We start from the raw sequence: 27085 nt of genomic DNA on the forward strand, positions 1-27085 counted from the left end.
GCCACCTCAGAAAAGCCTTCCCTGATTAGCTCAAGCAACCCACATCCTCAGTCCTTCAACCACCAGTTGCTCTCAGTTACAGTACCCTTGTTTTGTTTTGTTTTGTTTTCTTTCTTCCTCCCTTAGAACTTGACATAATTTTCATTATTTGTGTTTTCAGGCTCACTGCCTAATTTCCCTTCTGGCAAATGAAAGTCCTATGATATCAGGGTCATATTACATGACATGGAAATTATGTGAAGTTTAAATTGCAGTGTCCATAAGTAAAGTCTTATTAGAACCCAGTCACATTTATTGTCTGTGGCTCCCGTTGCTTTAAAATGACAGCATTGAATACTTGTAACAGAGACCACGTGGCCCACAAAACCTACAATATTTACTATCTCACACACACACACACACACACACAGAGCTGACCCTGGCCTAGAGCAGTGTATGACTTATTACAGGTGACCAAGCTGTATAAATCCGAGGGACCTTTTAAAAGGAAAAAAATACCCAACAGTGAAATCTTCCAGGACCCAGGCACAGGCAACATCTGACCAGGAATACTTTTCCCCACGAAAAGCCAGTTAAGTACAAGTTTCTGCCTAGGCCCTCAGAAGTCTTCCAGGTTCTTTATTCTTCTCTGAACGCACTGTGTTTCCATAAGGGGCAGAATTCCAAGTCTGCGTTCTCATCAAGGGTTCTAACTGATCTACACACAGAGAAAAGCTAAATGAACAACACTGAAGATGTCTGGAAAAATTAAACACAGATTTCTTAATAAACCCGAAAATAGCTTAATAAAGCTGAAAATAGGCTCCTGGAATCCCAAGGCATGTTTATTTCTGTTTAAATAGATGACTTCGCATAGACTGCTATCAGCTCAGCAGGGATCCTGAGAGAAGTACTTTCCTCCTCCTGTGCATTTTAAGCTCTTTTCCAATGAAATTCAGCTGGATTCTACAAAAAGCATCTGTCAACCTGGAGGAAAACAATAACCATGGCCAGGTCACGCTAATACCCTCAGCTGCCCATTTCTGGAGTGCTCTAAACAGACATGAAATAGGCTCACTGGAGAAGATCAAGAGTTTGACAACCTTTTTTGTAGAAAGGCGGCTTCTTGGAAAAAGAAGATGAAAATATCAGGTGGAAGAGTGATAAGGTTATTCTCACTGGAAATGCTGTTGTGGTGGTTTGTTTATTTACCTGAACCAGAGGAGTGTGGTGAATGTTCGAGCCATGGGCATGCCTTTTGCTACCATGACAGAGAAGAGGGATGTGCAACTCCGACAGACCCCAGGCAGAGCCTAGCCTATGGGCAGCTTCTCAGGGCCAACAGGGGAGTAGATGATGCCACTGCCATTAGAATGAAAGGTGACTGAGGAGGGCAACAGATACAATGTCAAACGAAATGCAAGGCCATTTGCAGAAGGAGTGAGAAGTCAAAATGGTATCGGAGCAGGGAGTTCACTCTGGAGCTGATCACCAAGGAAGAAAAGATGACATGTTTCTAGAGATCTAGTTCACTATCAAGGAGGCATTTGAGAGAGATGAAGGAAACAAGAAGGGTGCTGGAAAGAACAAAATGATGAACCGTGCTCACAGAGATACTGACAGAAAAACATGAAAAAAACCAGAAAGGCTTTGAAGAGCAGCATTGGGCTTTGAAGGAGCTTAAGAAAAATAATAAATCTTCCTAATCACAAGAATTAGAGTCAACTACGATGAGGCGTCTAATCAGGTTCACTAATCAATGTAAAGAGTTCATTCCAAAAAAATCACTTCACAGAAAAATCGGATGCTCCCCTTTAACCTTGAAAATCTTACCTTTTAGGTAAACATCATTAGGGCAAGGTTTTGTAGGTAAAATGAGTTCAACAGTAATTACATGCAAAATAAGAAAGGATGGGAGTTAAGAGTAAAAGCTGTATCAGGTAATGGGCAGACAAGTGGCTTGTGATGGTATTAAGAGCTTTCCCAGTCAGGGTCCTCCCCTTCTGTCTCCTACTTCTCCTTTCTTTTTCTTTCTCTCTCTCTCTCTCTCTCTCCCTCTCTCCCCCATAGAGGCACAACTTACTCTGGCAAGATTTCTGATTTCTCCTCTTCTGTGCTCTCACGGCGCCTTGCTTATACCTCTATTGCAATACTTATCACACCCCATTTCGTACCTCAGGGATACTGCAGGTTCGGTTCCAGACCACCACAATAAAGCAAAAATTGCAATAAAGCGAGTCACACAAATGCTTTGGTTTCTCAGTGCACATAAAATTTATGTTTACACCATACTGTAGTTTATGAAGTATACCATAGCATTATGTCTAAGAACACAAGGTACATACCTTGATGAAACAAAATTTACTGCTAAAAAATGCTGACCACCATCTGATCTGTCAGCAAGTTGTAATCTTTTTGCAATCATAACATCAAAGATCACTGATCACAGATCACCATAACAAATATACTAATAAAAACGTTTGAAATATTGCAAGAATTTTACCAAAATGATACAGAGACACGAAGTGAACAAATGCTGTTGGAAAAATGGTGTCAACAGACTTGCTTGATGTTGTTAAAAACACAATAAAGTGAAGAACAATAAAACAAGGTATGACTGTAATTCCTGTATGATTGTTGATTGCCTCAGCCCCGAGGGATCCTGGAGAGAAAGGACATTGATAGGCAAGCTGCACCCTCAGTGGTCTGCACAGCACCCAGCTCAAAGCAAGTGTTCAGTGGAGGTCAAACAACACTGAGGAACAAGTGAATAACTAAAAGTACAGATGGATGAAGTTACTGTGCCACAAGTACCTTGCTGCTGGCAAGAGTAAAATTGGCATCCAAATAACCTAATTCCATCACAACATGAATACCTTGTAAAGGATCAATCCCAGAGACTTTTGTTACCGTGGAGTAAACACGTTATTTATAAACCAGGCTTTCCAACATCTTTTTCTGGTATTTGGCATATAGTTGATTTGTGACACCGTGCTTTTTCACAGAAATTACATCTTTTATCAATCTGAAAAATCAAACCTAGATGAAGTACCCGAGGTATGGCTCCAGCCACAGCCTTAACTAGTTAAATATTATTTCATTTGAAATTCCTTTGCATTTCTTTCCACAATACTACTAATATTTCCAGAAATCTTGACGTCTTCCTCTGCTATTATAGATTTCTGCACAATAACTTCAAAATCTATTTTCTTTCATTTTTCTCATTTCCCATGTTCCATTTAGGAGATAATGTAAATGCCTAAATAGGAAGCAACTCCAAATATAAGGAAAATGATTCCTTTTTTTATCAGTGATAAGATCTAAAAAAGAAAACAGGAAGAAAAAATATTCTGGGCAAGGTTGAATAACTCTGAGGGACATATTAATGAGATAACTATGCATACGATTTGATTTGTGGATTCAGTTATTACACATAGTTGTTTTGAATGCATTATTTAATAGGTGATATTAAATAATAGATTAACTTAGAATTATTACTTTTTCCTTTACCACGACATTGAAATAATTTCATTTAATCTCTTCCCATGAATCTTGACCTCAAGGTCTTCCCCAACCCAGAGTCATTTTTCAAGTTCTCTAAAGTTTTCCAAACCTATCATCATCCCATCTGTCTAAGTAGTTTGAGATAAAGCACTTTTTGAATCTGTATTTGATGCTTTCGTTAGAAATCTCAAGCAAAGTCACAAGAATCCAATTGTATAATATTAGGATTCATTTCCCCATTTGTCTAGTAGGTAAATATATGCGATCTCCACAGTGTCACCAAAACCTGAAATTTGTCATTAAGTGATTTTTAAAAGGCACATATATAATGACACTCAATACTTGCAATTATGACAATATGCTCCCAGGAATAATGACTCATTTTTTGTTGAGGGATTTTTTTTTTTGCCTCCTTTAAAAATTTATTCTACAGATAATTTCTATAAAAGCCCCAAACTGGCATAGCTAATGTCCTGTTTTTCCCTACTCCAAATACTCTGCCACTCAAAATCAAAGAACTGACAGAACACCTGTTAATATAAGAACATTATAAGGATTTGAATTTAAGGGAATTCTTTTTTTCTGAGGGATAAAAAAGGGGGAAATAACTTGTATTTGAACATACACAATATTTTCTTTCTCCCTTGTGGCAACAACCATTCATTTACATCTATTTGGCATGAACTAAATTTGGCATTAGCTCTAGTAAACCAGATGCTTAAGCAGATGAAAGCCCAGACTAGTGTCTTTCTCAGTAGACACTGTTTTTACTCAGGCTGTGTTGGTTTTTAAGCATTTGCAAAATTGGTAACAAGATATTCCAATTTTTAAATTGCTTTGTGAAGTTGAGTGATTTTTGTTTTCCATTTTCAATGTGTCTCTTTTCTCTTTTCCTTGCATTTCTTAGAGCAATCACAAATGCAATATATGTAGCTTCCCATGTCAGCAAATTCATTTCAATGTGAAGAAGACTTTACCGCATTGAGTCCCAAGGTTATGCAAGTTGTCAGACAAACTCCAAGAACCAAGTGTCTCCCTTCAAAAAATTTCTAGCTCTGTAACAGCTTCCCGCAGACATTTTACATATTCCCAGCTGAGCCCCCAGTAATACTGTCAGTTTCTTGCAACCTCTGTAATGAGCCAGAACTGGATAAATTTATTCAAAATTCTCCTCTTTGCAAAATTCAGCATTGCTTTTCCACTTCCTATCATTATTTTATTCTCTTGTTTCAACAGCACATCATTTCTTTTCCATGTTTTGGTCTTTTTTTATCTGCCATTACTACAAAGAAGCAGTTCGACTATTTGATTTACCATGTTCAACATGTGATGCCTGATTCCGGCACTATTCTCCTGATTAGATATTCTGCCTTTCTCATCCTGGGCTATCTAGACCACCTAAAATGTGGGGAAGCAGTTTAGTAATAGTGGTTAGACACTGGTGCCACTGGCTTGATTTTAATCCTGGCTCCACTATTTACAATCTGATTGACCTTGAGCAAGTCAGTTACCTTTTCTGTGCTTCGGTTTCTTTGTCAATATAATTGGCTCATATGAAGATTAAATGAGTTAATATATGTAAACCATCTAGGACAGTACCTAACACAATAGTAAGGGTTCAAAAAACGTTAGCAATAACTTTTCCTATAGATTATATTAGGAGATAGCTGTGGTATAATGAACAGAGATCTATTGGTGAAACCTAATCCACTTTCATATAAGAGTATGAGAAACTCACCATGTACGAACCCTCATGACCATTTAAACACCTGGGTTCTAGAGCCACAGTGCCAGAACTGGAACTCAGGCTTCACCACCTGTTAATTGTGTGACCTTAGACCAATTTTTTAACCTCTACAGGCCTCAGTTTTCTCATCTACAAAATTGGGACTACAATACTAATCATCTGAGAATTAAATAAAATTCTCATCTAATATGAGAATTAAATAAAATTCTTCATGCAAAGCATGAAGAATTATGTATGGCACATAAGAAACAAAAAATTTATTAGCTAAAATCATCATTATCTTCAATCCAATTTGGTATGTATTTAATTAGTACCTACTACATACAATGCACTATATTGAGTAATACAAGATCCAGAACATGGGCTAAAATATCCCTATCCTCAAGGAGCGTATAATCTATTAAGGCTCAAGTCAAGTAGATAAAACATTAATACAAGACAAAATGTGAAATGAACGAGTTCAAAAGTCCAATAAAAGGGTTTTGTGTATTCAGAGAGGATAAGGGGAGTATATCTGGATGGGGGTAATCAGAAACCTTCTCGTAAAGGAAGTACTTTTGGAACCTTGAATAATGGGTAGACTTGTAACAGGCAGAGAGACTCAACTGGGAAATTCCTTAATGAGAGGAATTACATTACATAGAAGGAAAAGATAAGGTTGTACTTAGGTAAATGAAGGTATCTTTATTGCCTGGAACATTATCTAGGAAAATTGGAACCTCTAAGAGTGGAAAGACAGTGTGAGCTAAAATTATGGAGGGTTTTGAATACATTACAAATTGAGGGAACAGAGTAATGGCAATCTAAACACTGCTTTAAGGAGATCCGTCTGATGCCAATGTTGAAAATGAACTAGAATGAAGGAAAAGAGGGAAAAGGTGAAGAACCCAGTTCTCCTTTTGTGTTCCTTAATTGTGATTTAAGTGGCTTACAGTAAAACAAAATATAAGAAAATGAAATTAATAGCGCAAAATACGTTAAAATCAAGTAATAGAATGACAAGAGAAAATTTCAGAGAAGAAAAAATTGCTGAAGGCTTTTTCCTGTGCCTGCTAGTAGGCAAGGCAATGAGGGAAACTTTCAATTGATTAAATACCTCACATTATCTAGTACAAGAAGGGCACAAATTCATGGTGAAAAACACAGGTTTTCCTGGTTCTTAGAGGAATCTTCCCTGTTGAACTTTTAAACAGATTCATTGTTTTCCCCAAAATTCACAGATGTCCCCTAACAAGATTTTGAATACCAGAAAGCTGAAGTAAGAATGTTAAAACATCCTTCTAGAAAACCAAATCTATGAAGATGGTGGTGAGGAAAGATATTTACAGAGTGATACCGTTTAGCTGTCCAACTTTGTATTGATATTTATTGATAGCAGAATTTAGCTTTAAACAAAGCAGAATAAACGGACAAACCTAAGATAAAAATTATGTAACAATAATACAGAAATCTTCTCAAGAAACAGAGGCAGCCTGCCAACTACCCGTTTTATGGCCTTGAGGGTTTCAGTGCTCTCTAGAGAGAAGCAATCTTGTAAAGGTTCATACACTGGAGCCAAACAGGAGAATTTTGCAATAGATGTTCTTCCAATCCTCCACTCCTACCTGGGAATTCAGTCCATTCTTTTCTTCCTTCCTTTGACCTTCCTTCCTATCTTCCTTCCATTAATATTTAGAATGAGCATACGCTAAAGAGCTTGTCCCTGTCCTAGGTGCTGATGCTGTAGTGATCCATGACTCAACTGCCCCTGTTGCCAAGGAACACATTGTATAGTAAGGTTGATGGGAAGGAAAGCATGTAATGACAACTGGAGAGAAAAACACTAAATAGGATACACAGAGGACTCTGGGAGAACTGGGAGTTCCTCCCTTCAATCTCAGCAGGGAATGGAAAGAGCTAGTCAAGGAAGGCTTCCCAAAGGTGGTGACAATTACATCTAGTCCTCTAGATGACAAGGAGATCATCTCCTGAAGGGGAGAAAAAGCAAGACCACATACAAAGGCCTGAACTAGAAAGAATACATGGCTCTTTGACAAGGAGCTCTGCTTGCACTCTCTTGTGCCACTTTGTGTTGTTATTGGGATGGGGAGAGGGGGTAGAAATGGTGAACCTGGAGAAGGAAGCAGAGATCAAAATATGGAAGGTCTTTCATGCTGTGCTCAGTTGACTTTCTTTCAAGGCCAAAGGAAAGCTGTTCAATGAGAAGTGTTAGGTAAGGAAGTGACATGATCCTATTTCCCTTTTAGAAAGTTCAGGCTGAGTGCGCTGTAGAAATAGATTTAAGTGGGCTAAACTATAGGCAGGACACAAGGTAGAGAAGGAACAGAGATTGGGAAGTCACCAAAGATGAGAAAGCCTAATGAGAAAGGAGGGGTAAGTGAGAAAGAAGAGAGATGGCTGGATTCAAGAAATAAAAAGGAGAGAGATAAGGGGACTTGATGAATAAGCAGATATAGTTTGCTACCCTAGTTGAAAGTCAGTTACAAACCCATAATAGAATAATAGGTAAAGTAACTTATCCAGTAAATTCCAAAGACAGTAATGAATTAATAGCATTTCCCAGTTCTCCTCAGAACTAGCTTTTAGAATGGTATATAATGGATAGTAATGAAAATAATAATTTATAAACTACACCAAGCACTAACCATTGGACAGGCACAGTGCTACCAGCTTTACGTGTATTTTCTTGCTCTATTTTCCCAACAACGCTGTGAGGTAGGTACAGTTATTATCTCATGTTACATATAAGAAAAGTTAGGCGGTGTCACCCATATCATTCATTTTTTGGTTGATTCAATAAACATATTACTTATTTTGTATGTACCAGTCATTATGTTAGGGGATACAGAGGACAAGGAAAAAGAATACACGGTATTTGCCCTAGAGATGCTCATAGCTAAGTGGGAATATCAAATACTGATAAATGGAAAATTCCACTGTGGAATTAGGTGCCATCACAGCAGTCTGGCCCAAAAACTATGGGAAGATTTTGGAAACAGTCATCTTTAACGAAGAGGGGAAACTTCAGCTCAAATGTACCTATCAGCAGAAATTCCCATTGGCAGATAAAAGCCAATAGTTGGGCTACTGTCTGCAGTTGGGCTGGCTGTGCGGGGAGTAAACTTCCCTAGCCATGAGAGAAAGGGGTACAGGGTGGGGAGAGTGGGTTAAGGTAGTACGGGTTCATGTAGCATTGGAGGTAGGGGGACTTCAAGCCAAAAATCCATCCCTTCTCCACTCATCAAACCATGCCTCTGGTTCCAGGTCTATATCTGCCCAGAGGAAAGTACCATACAGGTCAGTGGCAGCCATGGCCAATGACATGTTTAGTGTCCAATAAAAGGAATACCGTCATTATTTTATAACTGACTTCTCCCTGCTTGCCTTGTTCTTCAAGAAAGACCTCTAGATAGGGTTGAAGGTAGTCATCTCCTCCTCAAATGAAATCCCCTCAAACTAGCGTTTGGTTTTCCAAACCCTGAGCCCTGACATTATACATAACGAGGATAGGTGAGATTAAGGCAATATAAGACAGAGTCTTTTGGAAACCATAAGGACTTTTTCAGGTCTCAGTCCAATATCTTTAACTTATGGCCCAAGAACCATGGTAGGATCCAAGGGTTATAGCTGAGACACAGAGGTTTCCAAAATATTATTAAGGATTTACTATTTTTTTCAATCTCCCTTCTATCTGCAAGCTATTCCTGCCGATAAAACTACTGTACATGTTTATAGTCATTGCTTTTATTTCCTACTTGAGTAATAAATATTTCCCAGCACTAATAAAATTATCATTTTTGTTTGTGTTTCTCCCACCTATGACCTTAGAATTACTGTAAATAAAATATATTATAATAAAATGACAGCAAACATTCAAACGAGCTCAGTGTTTTTCATTTTCTTATGTACACTCTCTCTTTGAAAGAGAGATTAAAAGAAAGTAAACCATGGAAGATTGTAAAGCAGTGAGCATGGAGTTTACAGTCCATGGTTCTATTTGTAGAGCAAAGAGTCATGGGCCCAGTGCCTGTTAACTGGGTATATAATGTCTAGACTCTTGAGCTTAGAGGCTCAAGGAAGGAATTGAAGAACCCCCTTTGCAGGAGTGCTGCGGTACTCAGAGATGCCCATGTGTGAAAAATTACACCGGCAAAAATTCCTTCCTCACATAAACAAGACCAGGAGAAAAGACAGGATATCTAGGAGGGAGTGGAAGCATTCTGAACTAGCTCAGCTTTATGGTACCTTATTTATTATTAAAATGACAATGTATATTTTGTAGGCAAATTTTATGGCACCAATTAACTCATTAACAAACTCTAGAGAGAAGCCAGCCTCCTTTGCAGGCTGGTTTGCGCAATTTTAATGACCCAGATAAGAGAAAATCAGTGTGCCAGGTTCTGGAAAAGGCCCAGGACTCTACGAACAACTTTGATTAATTCACTGCATCATCTCATAGAAAAGTGTGAATTGTGCATTAAAATAGAGAAGAATTCCTCAATACACAGACGACAAAATAGGTATGGCTAATTTAAACCAGCAATGTTTATGGCATTCAAATTTAATAGAAAAAAAATCAGACTTGATTCCCTCCCCCTACCTCTTCTGAGTTGGAACAGGAGCTAGTTTATTCTAGAGTCCACATTAGCCAAGCTGGCTGGGCTTTCTGACTGGGTAGAGTAACGTAAAGTGTGGGACAGGAAGGAATTTGAAGGCTAGCTCAGCCTCTAAGGCACTGACTGTTTAATTGGCAACACTGATGTCATCTATGATATTCTGAATGACATCCGATGTGGTACCCTGGCCTCCAATGTCTGGAGTTTGGATGTCTTTGTTCTCCATGGATGCCAAGACTGCAATACGAATGGAGGTGGCAGAGGAATGGAACTTGAGGTAATCCAGAATGATACAACTTGCCAGCAGCATGGCAGTAGGGTTGGCCACATTTTTATTGGTTATAGTCTTGCCTGATTGCCTTGAGGCCATTTCAAACACCGCATATATGTGGCCATAGTTGGCACTAGGCACAAGGCCTGCTCCCCCAACCAACTCTGTGCAGACGTTATTAACAATGTTGCCATAAAGACTGGGCATCACCATGACATCAGACTGCTGGGGCCAGGATACCAGCTGCATGGTGGTGTTATCCACAATCATGCCCTCAAAAATGAGCTGAGGATAGCAGGATGCCACCTCCCTACAGCACTGGAGGAAGAGACCATCTCCCAGTTTCATGATGTTGGCCTTGTGCACAGCCGTCACTTTTTCGCACCCCATCTGCTGGGCCAGCTGGAAATCATATTCAGCAACATGCAAAAGCTTGGCCTTAGGAATGATCTTTAAGGCCCTCTATCACTCCTTTCACACTCTCATGCTCCAGGTTGCTGTATTCACCCTCTGTGCTTTCCCGAACATGTCTATGTCTTGTCTAGATGTCTATGTCTTGTGCCTAGTTTCCATACCTAGTAGACTCTTAAAACGAATGACGCTGACATAGAGATCTAGAGTACTGCAAAACACACTGTTTTGTGATTTGTGAGATGGTGGTAGGTTGTAGTCAGTTTCAAAGTTGCCCTTCAAGGCCACATGGTTTTGATGGACTGCCATGATGGCACTGTGAACTTCTTCCTCTTCACTAGAAGTGGAGGTAATCTGCACTTCCTCAAAGTCCACGGGCACACACACATGTCTGAACACATTCTTGTTGCACAGCATAAGTTCAGGTCCAATGCCATCCCCAGGAATCACAGTCACAGTGTGCCACCCACCAGACTTAGCTGCTGGAGGAATGTTGTGTTTAAAAGAGAAGCGCCTCAGTGAGGTCTCATGGCCAAGGAAAATCTCCCAAGAGTGGCCTAGAATAGTTGGTGGGAACATGGCCTTCAAGAGCACCTGGCAGCTGTCAGCATCTTCAGTGCCATGATCCATAAGTAGAGATTTAATTTATGTAAAAATACGTGCTTTTCCTCTTGGCTTGAACTGGCTTCTTTTGGTGGAATTCTAGATCCAAAATTCTTGCCTCGGTCACAGTTGTCTCTCCTTCCTTGTACTCTATTGTGGACAGACATGCAGTGTCTGTCCAAAATGAGTGTCTCTCTCATGCAGTGAGAGACAGAGTACTAGTCACAAGGAGATGTGTTATAGAGTAGAAAATACACTTTGGAATCAGACAATTCATTAAGCACATTCAATGTACCCATATGACATACTTAAAAATAGACTTCATATTTTATAACTTTTAGGTTCACAGAAAAATTGAATGGCAGGTATAGAGAGTTCCCATACAAAGATTTCCGTGCCTCAAAACTACAAATCAGCCCTTCTGTTTATTTTTTTTCCCAGAAAGCTAGCTATTAAGCAAGTACCAGCACACCATTGTTAATACCTTCTCCCAAGTAATATGTTTCCTTCACTGGGATTAGCACTCATGTCAGGTCTGTCAGGAATTTAAATCTTTTTCTAATAAGTTCAAACAATTTATTATTCTCCATTAATTATATTAGGAAACAATCCAAGGGCCTATTTATAACTTCAATTACAGTTGTTTTAATTAATTAAAGCTATTGATGGGATCTGAAATTTGTTTTGGTAACAATTTAGTTCTTGATTACAGAAAACTTTCTATTGACATTATTTATCTTTATTACATTTGTTTTATAGTCCATCAACTTCTACCAATTTTTCTCAGTCATTTAATAATTAAACTTGAAAGTAATGCCCAAAAAAAAGATTTCCTTGCCTCTACAAAGGCACAGTCTCCCCAGCTATCAAGATCCTACACAAAGTGGTACATTTGTTACAACTGATGACACTACAGTGACACCTCATTATCACCTAAAATCCATTGTTTAAATTAGGGTTCACTCTTCATGTTGCAAATTCTGAGTTTAGAGAAATGTATGACATATATCATCTAGTAGATTCATATAGAGTAGTTGCATAGCCCTAAAAATCCTCTCTGCTTTGTCTCTTCATGCCTCCCTCTCTGCAACCACTGGTAACCACCTATCTCCTGAGAGTCTCCAGAGTTGTGCATTTCCCAGAATGTTGTATAATTGGAATCATACACTCTGTAGCCTTTTCAGATTGGCTTCTTTGACTTAGTAATATGCATTAGAATTTCCTCCATGTTTTTTCGTGGCTCTGTAATGCATTTTTTTTTTGCACTGAATAAAATTCCATTGTCTAGATGTACCACAGTTTATCTGTTCACCTACTGAAGCACGTCTTGGTTGTTCCTAAGTTTTGTGAATGATGAACAAAGCTACTATAAACATCCATGTGCAAATTTTGTGTGGACATATGTTTTCAGGTCATGAGGGTGAATGGCAAGGAGCAGAGTTGCTGAATCGTATGGTAAAAGTATGCTCAGTTTTGTCAGAAGCTGCTAAACTGTCTTCCAAAGTGGCTGTACCATTTTGCATTCCCACCAGCAATGAATGAGAGTTCCTGCTGTTCCATATCCTTGCCAGCATCGGTGCTGTCAGTGTTCCAGATTTTGGCCATTCTAATATGTTTGTAGTGGTATCTCGTTGTTTTAATTTTCATTTCTCTGATGACATATGATGTGTAACATCTTTTCATATGCTTATTTGCCATCTGTATATCTTCTTTGATGAGATATCTGTTAAGGTTTTTGCCAATTTTTAAAATCAAGTTATTTATTTTCTTACTGTTGAGTTTTCAGGGTTCTTTGTACTTTAGATAACAGTTCTTTATCAGATGTGCCTTTTAAAAATAATTTCTCCCAATCTGTGGCTTGTCTTCTCATTCTCTTGACAAAGTCTTTTTGCAGAGCAGAAGATTTTAATTTTGGTGAAGTCTAGTTTATTATTACTTTCATCGATCCAGTCTTTGGTGTTGTATCTAAAATGTCATCACCATACCCAAGGTCATCTATAACAGATTTTCTCCTAGAAGTTTTGTAGTGTTTCATCGTACATAGAAGTCTATGGTCCATTTTAAGTTAATTTTGGTGAAGTGTTTGAGGCCTGTGCCTAGATTAATTTTTTTGTATATGTTGATGTCCAGTTTTTCCAACACTATTTGTTGAAAAGACTCTCTTTATTCCATTGTGCTGCATTTGTTCCTTTGCCAAAGATCAATTAACTATTTACATGGGTCTGTTTCTGGGCTATTATCTTCCACTGGTTTATTCATCTGTTCTTTTGCCAACATCACAGTGTCTTGATTAGTGTAGCTTCACAGTAAGTCTTGAAGTCAAACACTGTCAGTCCTCCAGCTTTGTTCTTCTCCTTCAATGTTGTGTTGGCTATTCTGGGTCTTTGGCTTCTACATACAAGCTTTGGAATCAGTTTATCAATATCTACAAAATAACTTTCTGGTATTTTGATTACGTTTGCATCGAATCTTGGAAAGAGTTGATATCTTGGAAACTTAACAATATTAAGTTTTCCCATCCATCAATATGGAATGTCTCTCAATTTATTTAGTACTTCTTTAATTTCACTCATCAGAGTTTCATAGTTTTCCTCATATAGATCTTATATATATGTTGTTAACGTTTATACCTAAGTATTTCATTTTGGAAATGTTAATGTAAATGATACTGTGTTTTTAATTGAAAACTGGTGTGTCAGAAAGCAATTGACTTTTGTATATTAACCTAGTAACCTGCAATCTTGCTGTAATCACTTATTAGTTCCAGGAGGTTTTTCTGTTGATTCTTTCAGGGTTTCTACATTGATGATATTGTCATCTGAAAATGAAGACAGTTTTATTTCTTCCTTTTCAATCTGTATACTTTTTATTTCCTTTTCTTGTCCTATAGTATTTGCTAGAAATTCCAGGGTAATACTGCAAAGGAGGGGTAAAAGGGGACATCCTTGCCTTGTACCTGATATTACTGGAAGAGCTTCGTGTTTCTCATCATGAAGTATGATGTTAGTTGTAGATTATTTGTAGGTATTCTTTATCAAGTTGATGCAGTTTTTCCTCTACTTCTAGTTTACCGATTGCTTTGTATAATGAATGGGTGTTGAATTTTGTCAAATGTTTTTCTGCCTCTATTGATAGGATCATGTGATTTTTCTTGTTTAGCCTGTTGAAGTGACGGATTACATTAACTGATTTTTGAATGTTGAAACAGCCCTGCATAACTGGGATAAATATCACTTGATTATGGTGTATAAGTCTTTTTATACATTGTTGGATTCAATCTGCTAATATTTTGTTAAGAAGTTTTGTACCTATGTTCATGAGAGATACGGGTCTGTAGTTCTCTTTTTCTGTAATGCCTTTGTCTGCTTTTGTTACCAGGGTAATGTTGGTTTCATAGACTATGTTATAAAGTATTCCTTTTCCTTGTGTCTTCTGAAATATATTATAGGGAACTGGTATAATTTCTTCCTCAAGAGTGTGGTAGAATTCACCAGTGAACACAAATGGTCCTGGGGATTTCCATTTTGGAAGGTTATTAATTGTTGAATCAGTTTTAAAAATATATATAGGCCTCTTCAGATTGTCTGTTTCTTCTTGTGTGAATTTTGGCAAGGAATTAGTCCATTTCACCTAGGTTATCAAATTTGTGAGTGAAAAGTTGTTCATAGTATTCTTTTATTATCTTTTTAATGCCCATAGGATCTATAGTGATGTCCCTCTTTTCAGATAGTAGTAATTTATGTCCTTTTTTTTCTTTTTCTTTTTGTTAGCTTGACTAGAGGCTTATCAATTTTACTGAAGTTTTCAGAGAATCAGCTTTTGGTTTCATTGATTTTTCTCTATTGATTTTTTTTCTTTTCAATTTCATTGATTTCTGCTCAAATTCTTAATATTTCTTTTCCTCTGCTTACTTTGGATTTAATTTGCTCTTCTTTTTCTAGTTTCCAAGGGTGAAAGCTTAGATTATTGACTTAAAATCTTTCTTCCTTTCCACTATATGCATTTATTACTATGTATCTCCCCCTAAGCACTGTTTCCACCACATCCCATGAATTTTGTTGTGTTTTCATTTTCATTTTGTTCAAAATATTTTTAAAATTTCTTTTGTGATTTCTTCTTTGACCCATATGTTATTTAGAAATGTGTTGTTTAATCTCCACATTTAATTGGGGATTTTTTCAGCTATCTTTCTATTACTGGTTTCTAATTTAATTTCATTGTGGTCTGAGTACAGACATTGTATGATTTCAATTTTTTTGGATTTGTTAAGGTGTGTTCTATGGCCCAGAATGTGGTCTTGGTGAGTGTTCTATGTGAACTTGAGAAGACTGTGTATTCTGCTGTTGTTGGGTAAAGGAATCTACAAATGTCAATTATACCCAGTTTACGATGACATTGTTGAGTTCAACTATGTCTTTACTGATTTTCTGCCTGCTGGAGTTCGTTCCTTTTATTGTTGTTAACTTTTTAAGAAACTGCTAAACACTTCCCCAAAATGGTTATACCATTTATATCCCTACCAATGTAAGAGAATTACAGCTTCACATCTTCATCAACACTTGGTATTATCGTACTTCTATTTTAGCCATTCAAATAGATTTTGGTGGTAGTATCTCACTATGTTTCTGATTTGTGTTTCCCTTCTCACTATGTTATGGAGTGTCTTTTAATATATTCTCCCAGATCAGAGCTACAAGCATTAACATCTGGTATTTCTAGAAATCAACCACTCAACCGTGGAAGGCAGGCAAACTCTTAGATTCCCAAAGCTATACCAGTATAGCCAATAAATATACAAGTATATTTATTGGCAAATAAATGTACAAGTATATTTATTGGCAAATTTTAAACCAGCCACAATCCCATTCTCACTTAACTTTCGGGCACCACCACCCCTGATGTAGGTTAGCGGTTGTTTGGGGAGGTTGGTGACTTATTTACGAAGACTTCCAAAGGCTGTCAAAATTCAAGAAGATGAAGATGCAGACTTAATAGTGGCTACCACTATGTAACACTTGCCACATCTAAGGTACTGTGCTGAATATTTTATATACATCATAATCTGCCAAGGTAGGCATTATAGTTCCCATTTCACAGATGAAGAAACTGGCTAACACAGACTCTACAAATTCATATACTGTGAAGGAACAGAGAATTGCAACAGGTGAGGTGACTATTTCTAGGGGTCCTAGAGGCCTAGGCCAGTTTCTCATACTTGATCACCCTAGGATCTCATTGAAATGCAGGCACTAATTCAGTAGTTCTAGTGAGGGAGGGGAGCAGAGCCTTCATTTTCAAGTTGCTCCCTAGTCATACAGATTCTACTGGCCTCTTATCACACTTTGAGTAGCAAGGGCCTGTATTTACATCCTCACAAGGTCCGGGCAAGTCGGGGCCAGCATGTGGTGTACTTAGAGGCTGCTGGGAATAAAGGAAAGAAGCAGTACTGCTCCTTTCTAAAAACTGATATAAAATGGCTATAAAGTAGGAGCCAGCTGGGTACCTGCTTGTCACTTAATATGGCACGTAATATGGATAACAGCTGTCCACCACCAGTGCCTGAGGCTAGAGCAGATGATAATACCAGGAGAGAATGCTGGCAGAAAAATAAACAGACCCAACTACACAATTTTGTTTCAACCAATGGGCCGCCCTTACATACACCCCAATCTTCTTCCTAACCCTGGAAAGGACATAAATCTTTTAAAGGTATGCATAAAGAAGGAAGGAAGCCCTGCGACTGGGAGTATAAACTGGATACTGATTGAGATTTTAATAGCCAGATTGACCTATAAACATCCCCAGATATTAGAAAAAGTTCTTAGCCTCAATGGGACAAAATTATGATATGCATATTCCAACATGCAGATGTAAGAACAATAAGAGTGCCATGGTTTCACATATTTGAGTGGTAAGAGTTAAACTAAGTCTATTTTAAGTGTGACGCTGAGACAGTAAATGGGTTTAAGTAAGGGAGAGATATAATACAAGTTGCATTCAAAAAATGATCCTCTGGGAAGCAATTTGCAGAATAAATAATAAGGTGACTATTCCGGTGGCAAGGAGGCCAATTAACAGGCAATCACTGTGGTTCTCAAAAAGTGATCCCCAAACCAGCAGAATCAGGATCGCCCTGAACTGCTAAGAAACGTAATCTCTTGTAACTATCCCTAGACATACTGAACCTGGAAGTCTGCAGTTGGGAACCCAACAATCTGTGTTTTAATGCTTCTGACGCATGCTGAAATTTGAGAACCACTGGGCTATGAAATGGTTCCAACAGGAAATGATGAGCAGTTGTACTAAGATGAAGGCAGTGAGGAAGGAGAGAAATAATTTCAGAGATATTTAGGAGATAAACAGGACTAGGCTATTGACCTGGGAGACATGGAATATTATTCTTAATGTTCTTAATGAACTGGGTGACTGATAATATAATCGATGAAAATGATGTACAACACTGAAAAAAGAGCAGTTGGGTTGGGGAAATAGAATAGAAAACGAGTTCAGTTTCACACATGATGTGTTTGGGGAGCTGTAAGACATCCACATAAAGATGCCTGGTGGGTGGCTTAATAAATAAGTCTGCAGCCCCAGAGAAAGGATTGTGGGTGATGACAGAAATTCAGGAGTCATCAACTTATGGGAGAAAGTTAACCACACAAAAGTATATGAAATAGCCTCAAGCAGAGGTTTTCAACGTTGCTTCTGCCATGACAGATGATGAATGGCATTCATATGAGACATGTTCCCAGGAGTATACTCAGATTGTAATGAAAACCAAACACACACACACACGTATGAACAAAAGTAGTTGGCCAAATGAACCACGGAATTCCCAAACTGTTTTTATAGATCATATTTACAAAAGCATTTTACCTGCAAATGATTAGTAAAGCCATCTATTTACCGATCTCAAACATGACTTCTTTTTGAGGGAAAAATATATATATGGATAATCTAATATAAAAGTTACATAAAATTATATTTTAAAGACCAAATTCAGACCTCTACAGTTAATATTTAAAAAGTAAGCATGTACTAACAAAGAAAAATAATTCATATTTTATGGTTAAAAAGTATAGCACATAATATTTATGTTTATTCATGATGTTAATATAAATGGTATTACTGCACATGTCCTTTGGATAATCACACTACCTGTGACTGGGAAACTGTAACTAGAGCCTCCTTCTCATTTCTGTGCTATGCAGATAAAGATGCATGCTTTCTTCATCTCTCTCCCTTTTCCAAAAAGTACCCATGGGTAAAATCAAGGAAACAAATACAAGTATAAATCCACAGTTTACAATTATAGTATTTCAAAACTGCTCTATCAATGCCACATCGATAACCACAGTTCCTGGGTATTTTCCGCAAACAGAAAATAGGCTATGAATTATGAGCAATTCACTTCCAGCTAACTCTGATTCCACTTTTCCCCACACCAACAAGTCCACACCACTGAAATGCAAATGAGTGAATACGACATCCTTATAATGGTAACTCTGAGGTGAGTCTAATTATTAAAAATGTAAATCATTCACAGGAGCTTGTAACTCAATACTTATGAATAAGTGAGTGGTTTTGACATATGTCATAACTGACTGTGACACTGTAATGTGTCACATGTCACTAAGGTCAAGAAGTACTAGGCGAGGGCTTCCCTGGTGGCGCAGTGGTTGAGAGTCCACCTGCCGATGAGGAGGACACGGGTTCGTGCCCCGGTCCGGGAAGATCCCACATGCCGCAGAGCAGCTGGGCCCATGAGCCATGGCCGCTGAGCCTGCGCATCCAGAGCCTGTGCTCCGCAATGGGAGAGGCCACAACAGTGAGAGGCCCGTGTACCACAAAAAAAAAAAAAAAGAAGTACTAGGCTAGAAAGATGACTGTAGACAAAGCACAGAAAAATTATGAAGACAAAACTGGGGACCATCAGTCTTCGAACCATGAGAGGAACAGAGATGAAGTGATCTGGGAGGCAGGAGGAGAACAGAGAGAAAAGGATGTCATAGAAGCCAAGAGAAGTGTAACACTCAAGGAATGAATTGTCAGCATATCAACATCCTTTGAGAGATTAAGTAAAATTAGAAGAATGATGGGGTCACTGACCACAACCATGAGGCTGTATAGGTTAGTGATTGTGAGCACTGGCTCAAAAGCCAAACTGTCTGCCACATATAACCTCTGTAACCTTTGTAATTTTCATAACTTCTTTTGGAACTTATATTCTAGTGGGAGTAGACAGCAAAAAATACATGAATGATAGATGGACAGATAAATGGATACAGAGATAGATAAATATATAAACAAGCAAGAAACAAACACATAAGTGGATCTTTTAATGTCAGAAGAGAGAAATGCTATGTAACAAATATAAAACCTGTTGCCTTCAAGGAGCTTGCATTCTAGGCAGAGTTAAATGGAATGAATATAGGTGGAATACAAACTGGCAGTGGATGGTAAATGATTTGTGAGTGACCCAGCTGGGAAGTGGAAATGCACAGGATGGATTGACCATGTACATGGGTAGGGATGGTGAGGGAAAGTGTTTCAGACACATCTGAAAGACGGGCTAGCAGCAGATAAGTACAGAGGGAAGGAGAGGATTTCTGAGATGGAGGCAAAATTGAAAGGTCTGTAGGGTACACTAAACATTGCCATTCACCTGAAAGGAAAGGTTTATGTAGGAAAACAGTGGTAGACAAATGGAGAAAGTACACTGGGGTCAGAGGGTGGAGAACCCTGAATGGCAAATCTAAGAAATTTATGAGACCTTGAAGGCAGGAGAGAAACACTCAGGATTTTTGAAATCAAAATAAAAGGTTTTGAAAGATACCCCTTTAAAAAGGAAAACATGCACTTAAAAAAAGAGACAGTAAATTTTCAAGGCACAAGACCATTTATATCAAAGCTTTGCCTTAATGAAAGCAGAATTTTAAAATACACATACACTCCCATCTATCTGCACATACACTCTTTAGAAAACTCTTAATATCCATTTCATGTTGTCCTATAGAACCAACTGATTATGAACATTGTTTTATCAATAGTTTTCTAAAAAAGATCAATGCACAGAGACATAATTTGCTCCATTTTCTCTGTTGCACAATTAATGCAATTTCTCACCTGTCATTCCATTGCTATTCAATAACCATTGAAGAGCTGACAGATGCATAGTTCTCAAAGAGGACTGTGAGGAGCCAGATTTAAAGTAATCCAGGGCTTCCCTGGTGGCGCAGTGGTTGAGAGTCTGCCTGCCGATGCAGGGGACACGGGTTCATGCCCCGGTCTGGGAAGATCCCACATGCCGCAGAGCGGCTGGGCCCGTGAGCCATGGCCGCTGAGCCTGCACGTCCTGAGCCTGTGCTCCGCAGCGGGAGAGGCCACAGCAGTGAGAGGCCCGCGTACCACAAAAAAAAAAAAAAAAAGTAATCCAGAGATGTCCTCCTTGTTTTCCAAAAGGGGATACATATTGTACAATACTGAATTGGCTGTAGAAGTCCTTGTTTGAGGAAGAGCTACACTTATTCTTACACTAAGAAGAGCTTTTCAGATACAGTTTTCATTTAGTAAAGGAAAAACTTCCACCCTGCCAAAAGGATATTGAGGTAGGGGTGGGGAGTCACATTATTCTTTTCTGGGGTGAGAAGCAGGTTGGCTTTTGAATGAAACAGTAAAGTTTAGAGTCAAGTCATAAAACTGACGCTTAAGCAGCAACTTTGGCCTTTCTGGAAAGACAGGTGAAGACTCAAGATTACAGGTTAATTGGAAACAGCTTTTTATCTTCCCTTCTAACTCAACTTTACAGCCACATGAACAACTCTATTAAATACTTTTGCTATTACCTAGGGCATTAACTATGCCATTCAATTCTCTCTGCTGGTCTGGGAGGATTGTTGTCTTCCAAGAACGATTCACGAGTATAATCATTATATTGTTCTTGAAGGCTCTGTATTTCAGAGGTTTCCCTTTGAACCAGGGTCTGGCAAGAGAATCTCTTTGTGTTAATAACGACTAGATGCATGAGTTAACAAAGTCCTCTCTGTTACACCTATCTCAGTTTTTAGTTCAAAACATACACACACACACATTCCACAACTGTTGACACAAGCTGAGGTAAACACACACTGTGGGTTTTCTTAAAAATTCCCAATTAGCCTGAAATCATAGTCCCTATAAAGCACACTTCATACTTGTTAACCCAGCATGACCCAGTGACCCAAGTTTTGCAATCAGGTTATTATAATAACTACAGAATCTGGAAATTAGAGGGGACTTTCTGAAGCCAGCTATTTTAGCCAGCTGGTTTATCCCCTGTCAACATTACAAAGTAGGTGTGATTACACTAAAAAACCTTCTCCAAAGGATTCCCTCCATTCTCCCCATCCCTGGCCTGCAAATGTTCTCCCTTCATTCAAGATGGACAACGGCCTCTACTGGGCACCATATCCAAGGCTGTGTGTTTGGTAGCACTTTATCTCCATCTGCAAAATGCAACTAGGAGATAGGTGTTTTATTTTCATTTTATAAATAAACATAGTGATATGCCAAGAGGATAAGCAACTCTTATTAAGTTAGCAGAAGATTCAAACTCAAGTCTCTTCCCCCTAAGCTTGTGCTCTTTCCCCTGCATCATGCTGCTTTTTCTCTCCTGTGCTTCTCCATGTCTCCATGTGCAACCTTCCCCCACCCACTCGTATCCCTGAGAAGGGAAGAAAGACTCTCACACAAAAACCAAATCACCATGGTGGACGTTCAGGCATCTAACAGATAAACTGATGATTATGCAAAACTAAAAATATCCACAAAGAAATTTCCAAGTAAAGATGCTTAAATGCATGTACTTGCATCTGCTCCTTCCTGAAATCCCACTACGTTTCTATTTCAATTTTTATTTTTTGTTTTTGAATTGTAAAACTACAAGGGCAATGAGAATGACAGAGAAGACAAGACAATTTTGTAAACTAGAAAGCAGATGAAGGAGTGATGACTGACTTTTCAGATGTGATAAAGCTGAATCCTAAACACTCAGAGAGAAAAGCCAAGAAACCATTTGTTTTGCAACACGGAACCCCAAAGCCTCAGGAACTGGCAACAACAGATACCCCTGAGAGTGGCAGGTAAAGGTGCGTGGAAAGTCTCTTTAATAAACAAACACCCAGATCATCTTCCTTATTCTGCTCAGTTACATGACTGCCCCCAGCCACCAACCTAGCAGAAGAACGGACATTTACGCTCTGCTCTGGGGAACACTATGCACAACTAAATGCAAGTTCCATGCTGAATTGAGGGGAAATAAGTGAAAGTTCATACAGCAAACAGAGTGCTGACAGTGGACTTAGATTCCCTGGATAGGAGTTTTGAAGAGCAGTTTCTAAGAAAACCAACAACTAAAAATAAAATATTTAAAGATACTGACAATCAACTGATTCTCAAGAGAATGGACCAGACCATCCTATACTGAATTTCACTGTCAACCATCACATCTCCATTTGCACAGAACTTTCAATTCATGTGTTATTATCCATATGTTAAGTGAGTGAAGAGCCAGGTTCAAACATGTGGAAAAGCTTCTGACATAAAAGACAGAAGCCAAAGCAAATCAGTAGACAGAAGCAATGAGGAGGATATAGGGACTCCATTAAGAGAACATTTCTGATACTCATATCAGATAAAATAGACTTTAAAATAAAGAATGTTACATGAGACAAGGAAGGGCACTACATAATGATCAAGGGATCAATCCAAGAAGAATATAACAATTATAAATATATATGTACCCAACATAGGAGCACCTCAATACATAAGGCAACTGCTAACAGCTATAAAAGAGGAAATCGACAGTAACACAATAATACTAGGGGACTTTAACACCTCACTTACACCAATGGACAGATCATTCAAAATGAAAATAAATAACGAAACAGAAGCTTTAAATGACACAATAGACCAGATAGATTTAATTGATATTTATAGGAAACTGCATCCAAAAACAGCAGATTACACTTTCTTCTCAAGTGCGCATGGAACATTCTCCAGGACAGATCACATCTTGGGTCACAAATCAAGCCTCAGTAAATTTAAGAAAATTGAAATCATATCAAGCATCTTTTCTGACCACAACGCTATGAGATTAGGAATGAATTACGGTAAAAATACGTAAAAAACACAAACACATGGAGGCTAAACAATATGTTACTAAATAACCAAGAGATCACTGAAGAAATCCAAGAGGAAATCAAAAAATGCCTAGAGACAAATGACAATGAAAACACGATGATCTAAAACCTATGGGATGCAGCAAAAGCAGTTCTAAGAGGGAAGTTTATAGCTATACAAGCCTACCTCAAGAAACAAGAAAAATCTCAACTAAACAATCTAACGTTACACCTAAAGGAACTAGAGGAAGAACAACAAACAAAACCCAAAGTTGGCAGAAGGAAAGAAATCATAAATATCAGAGCAGAAATAGAAACAAAGAAAACAATAGCAAAGATCAATAAAACTAAAAGATGGATCTTTGAGAAGATAAACAAAATTGAGAAACCATTAGCGAGACTCATCAAGAAAAAGAGGGAGAGGACTCAAATCAATAAGATTAGAAATGAAAAAGGAGAAGTTACAACAGGCACTGCAGAAATACAAAGCATCCTAAGAGACTACTACAAGCAACTCTGTGCCAATAAAATGGACAACCTGGAAGAAATGGACAAATTCTTAGAAAGGTATAACCTTCCAAGATTGAACCAGGAAGAAACAGAAGATATGAACAGAGCAATTACAAGTAATGAAATTGAAACTGTGATTAAAAATCTTCCAGCAAACAAAAGTCCAGGACCAGATAGTTTTACAAGTGAATTCTATCACACATTTAGAGAAGAGCTAACACCCATCCTTCTCAAACTCTTCCAAAAAACTACAGAGGAAGGAACACTCCCAAACTCATTCTATGAGGCCACCATCACCCTGATACCAAAACCAGACAAAGAGACTACAGAAAAAGAAAATTACAGACCAATATCACTGATGAATATAGATGTAAAAATCCTCAACAAAATACTAGCAAACAGAATCCAACAACACATTAAAAGGATCATACACCATGATCAAGTGGGATTTATCCCAGGGATGCAAGGATTCTTCAATATGTGCAAATCAATCAATGTGATACACCATATTAACAAATTGAAGAATAAAAAACATATGATCGGGGCTTCCCTGGTGGCACAGTGGTTGAGAATCTGCCTGCCAATGCAGGGGACACGGGTTCGAGCCCTGGTCTGGGAAGATCCCACATGCCACAGAGCAAATGGGCCCATGAGCCACAATTACTGAGCCTGCGCGTCTGGAGCCTGTGCTCCACAACAAGAGAGGCCGCAATAGTGAGAGGCCCATGCACCGCGATGAAGAGTGGCCCCCGCTTGCCACAACTAGAGAAAGCCCTCGCACAGAAACGAAGACCCAACACAGCCATAAATAAAAATAAATAAATTAAAAAAAAAAACATATGATCATCTCAATAGATGCAGAAAAAGTTTTTGACAAAATTCAACACCTATTTATGACAAAAACTCTCCAGAAAGTGGGCACAGAGGGAACCAAACTCAGTGTAATAAAGGCCAGATATGACAAACCGACAGCAAACATCATTCTCAATGGTGAAAAACTGAAAGCATTTCCTCCAAGATCAGGAAGAGACAAGGATGTCCACCCTCACCACTATTATTCAGCATAGTTTTTGAAGTCCTAGCCACAGCAATCAGAGAAGAAAAAGAAATAAAAGGAATACAAATAGGATAAGAAGAAGTAAAACTGTCACTGTTTGCTGATGACATGATACCAAACATAGAGAATCTTAAAAATGCCACCAGAAAACTACTAGAGCTAATCAATGAATTTGGTAACGTTGCAGGATACAAAATTAATGCACAGAAATCTCTTGCATTCCTATACACCAATGATGAAAATTCTGAAAAAGAAATTATGGAAACACTACCACTTGCCACTGCAACAAAAAGAATAAAGTACCTAGGAATAAACCTACCTAGGGAAACAAAAGACCCGTATGCAGAAAACTATGATACTGATGAAAGAAATTAAAGATCATATCAAGAGATGGAGAGATATACCCTATTCTTGGATTGGAAAAATCGATATTGTGAAAATGACTTTACTACTCAAAGCAGTCTACAGATTCAATGCAATCCCTATCAAATTACTTTTTACGGAACTAGTACAAATCATCTTAAAATTTGTATGGAGACACAAAAGACCCCGAATAGCCAAAGCAGTCTTGAGGAAAAAAAACGGAGCTGGAGGAATCAGACTCCCTGACTTCAGACTATACTACAAAGCTACAGTAATCAAGACAATATGGTACTGGCACAAAAACAGAAACATAGATCATTGGAACAAGATAGAAAGCCCAGAGATAAACCCACACACTATGGTTAAGTAATCTATGACAAAGGAGGCAAAGATATACAATGGAGAAAAGACAGTCTCTTCAATAAGTGGTGCTGGGAAAACTGGACAGCTACATGTAAAAGAATGAACTTAGAACACTCCCTAACACCATACACAAAAATAAACTCAAAATGGATATGAGACCTAAATATAAGACCAGACACTATAAAAGTCTTAGAGGAAAACATAGGAAGAACACTGTATGACATAAATCACAGTGAGATCTTTTTTGATCCACCTCCTAGAGTAATGGAAATAAAAACAAAAATAAACAAATGGGACCTAGTGAAACTTCAAAGCTTTTGCACAGCAAAGGAAACCATAAACAAGACGAAAAGACAACCCTCAGAATGGGAGAAAATATTTGCAAATGAATCAACAGACAAAGGATTAATCTCCAAAATATATAAACAGCTCATGCAGCTCAATATTAAAGAAACAACCCAATCCAAAAATGGGCAGAAGACCTAAATAGACATTTCTCCAAAGAAGACATACAGATGGCCAAGAAGCACATGAAAAGCTGCTCAACATCAGTAATTATTAGAGAAATGCAAATCAAAATCACAATGACGTATCACGTCACACCAGTTAGAATGGGCATCATCAGAAAATCACAACAAATGCTGGAGAGGGTGTGGAGAAAAGGAAACCCTCTTGCACTGTTTTTAGGAACGTAAATTGATACAGCCACTATGGAGAACAGTATGAAGGTTCCTTAAAAAACTAAAAATAGGGCTTCCCTGGTGGTGCAGTGGTTGAGAGTCCACCTGCTGATGAAGGGGACACGGGTTCATGCCCCGGTCCGGAAAGATCCCACATGCCGCGGAGCAGCTGGGCCCATGAGCCATGGCCGCTGAGCCTGCACGTCCATAGCCTGTGCCCCGCAATGGGAGAGGCCACAACAGTGAGAGGCCCGCATACCGCAAAAAAAAAAAAAATACTAAAAATAGAATTACCATATGATCCAGCAATCCCACTACTGGGCATATACCCAGAGAAAACCATAATTCAAAAAGACACATGCACCCCAATGTTCATTGCAGCACTATTTACAATAGCCAGGTCACAGAAGCAACCTAAATGCCCATCGACAGATGAATGGATAAAGAAGATGTGGTACATATATACAATGGAATATTACTCAGCCATAAAAAGGAACAAATTTGAGTCATTTGTTGAGACGTGGATTGTCCTAGAGACTGTCATACAGAGTGAAGTAAGTCAGTAAGAGAAAAACAAATATTGTATATTAACACATGTATTTGGAACCTAGAAAAATGGTACAGAATAACCGGTTTACACAGCAGAAGTTGAGACACAGATGTAGAGAACAAACGTATGGACAGCAAGGGGAGAAAATCGTGGTGGGGTGGGGATGGTGGTGTGCTGAACTGGGCGATTGGGATTGACCTGTATACACTGATGTGTATAAAATTGATGACTATCAAGAACCTGCAGAATAAAAAAACAAACAAACAGAAA

The 27085-nt window shown here is 38.4% G+C and overlaps 1 protein-coding gene and 1 pseudogene across 5 annotated transcripts in view; both read right to left on the reverse strand.

The window, feature by feature from the left end:
- Positions 1–27085, reverse strand: part of NELL1 (neural EGFL like 1) — a gene marked incomplete at its 3' end in the record, with an annotated part of 862435 nt that overhangs the window by 272295 nt on the left and 563055 nt on the right. The window lies entirely within an intron of this gene.
- Positions 9883–10837, reverse strand: LOC307190895 (isocitrate dehydrogenase [NAD] subunit gamma, mitochondrial-like; annotated as a pseudogene). Its single transcript has one exon. The product of its transcript is annotated as an isocitrate dehydrogenase [NAD] subunit gamma, mitochondrial-like (transcript).

Source organism: Stenella coeruleoalba (assembly GCF_951394435.1).
Source record: "Stenella coeruleoalba genome assembly, chromosome: 8".
NCBI lineage: Eukaryota > Metazoa > Chordata > Mammalia > Artiodactyla > Delphinidae > Stenella > Stenella coeruleoalba.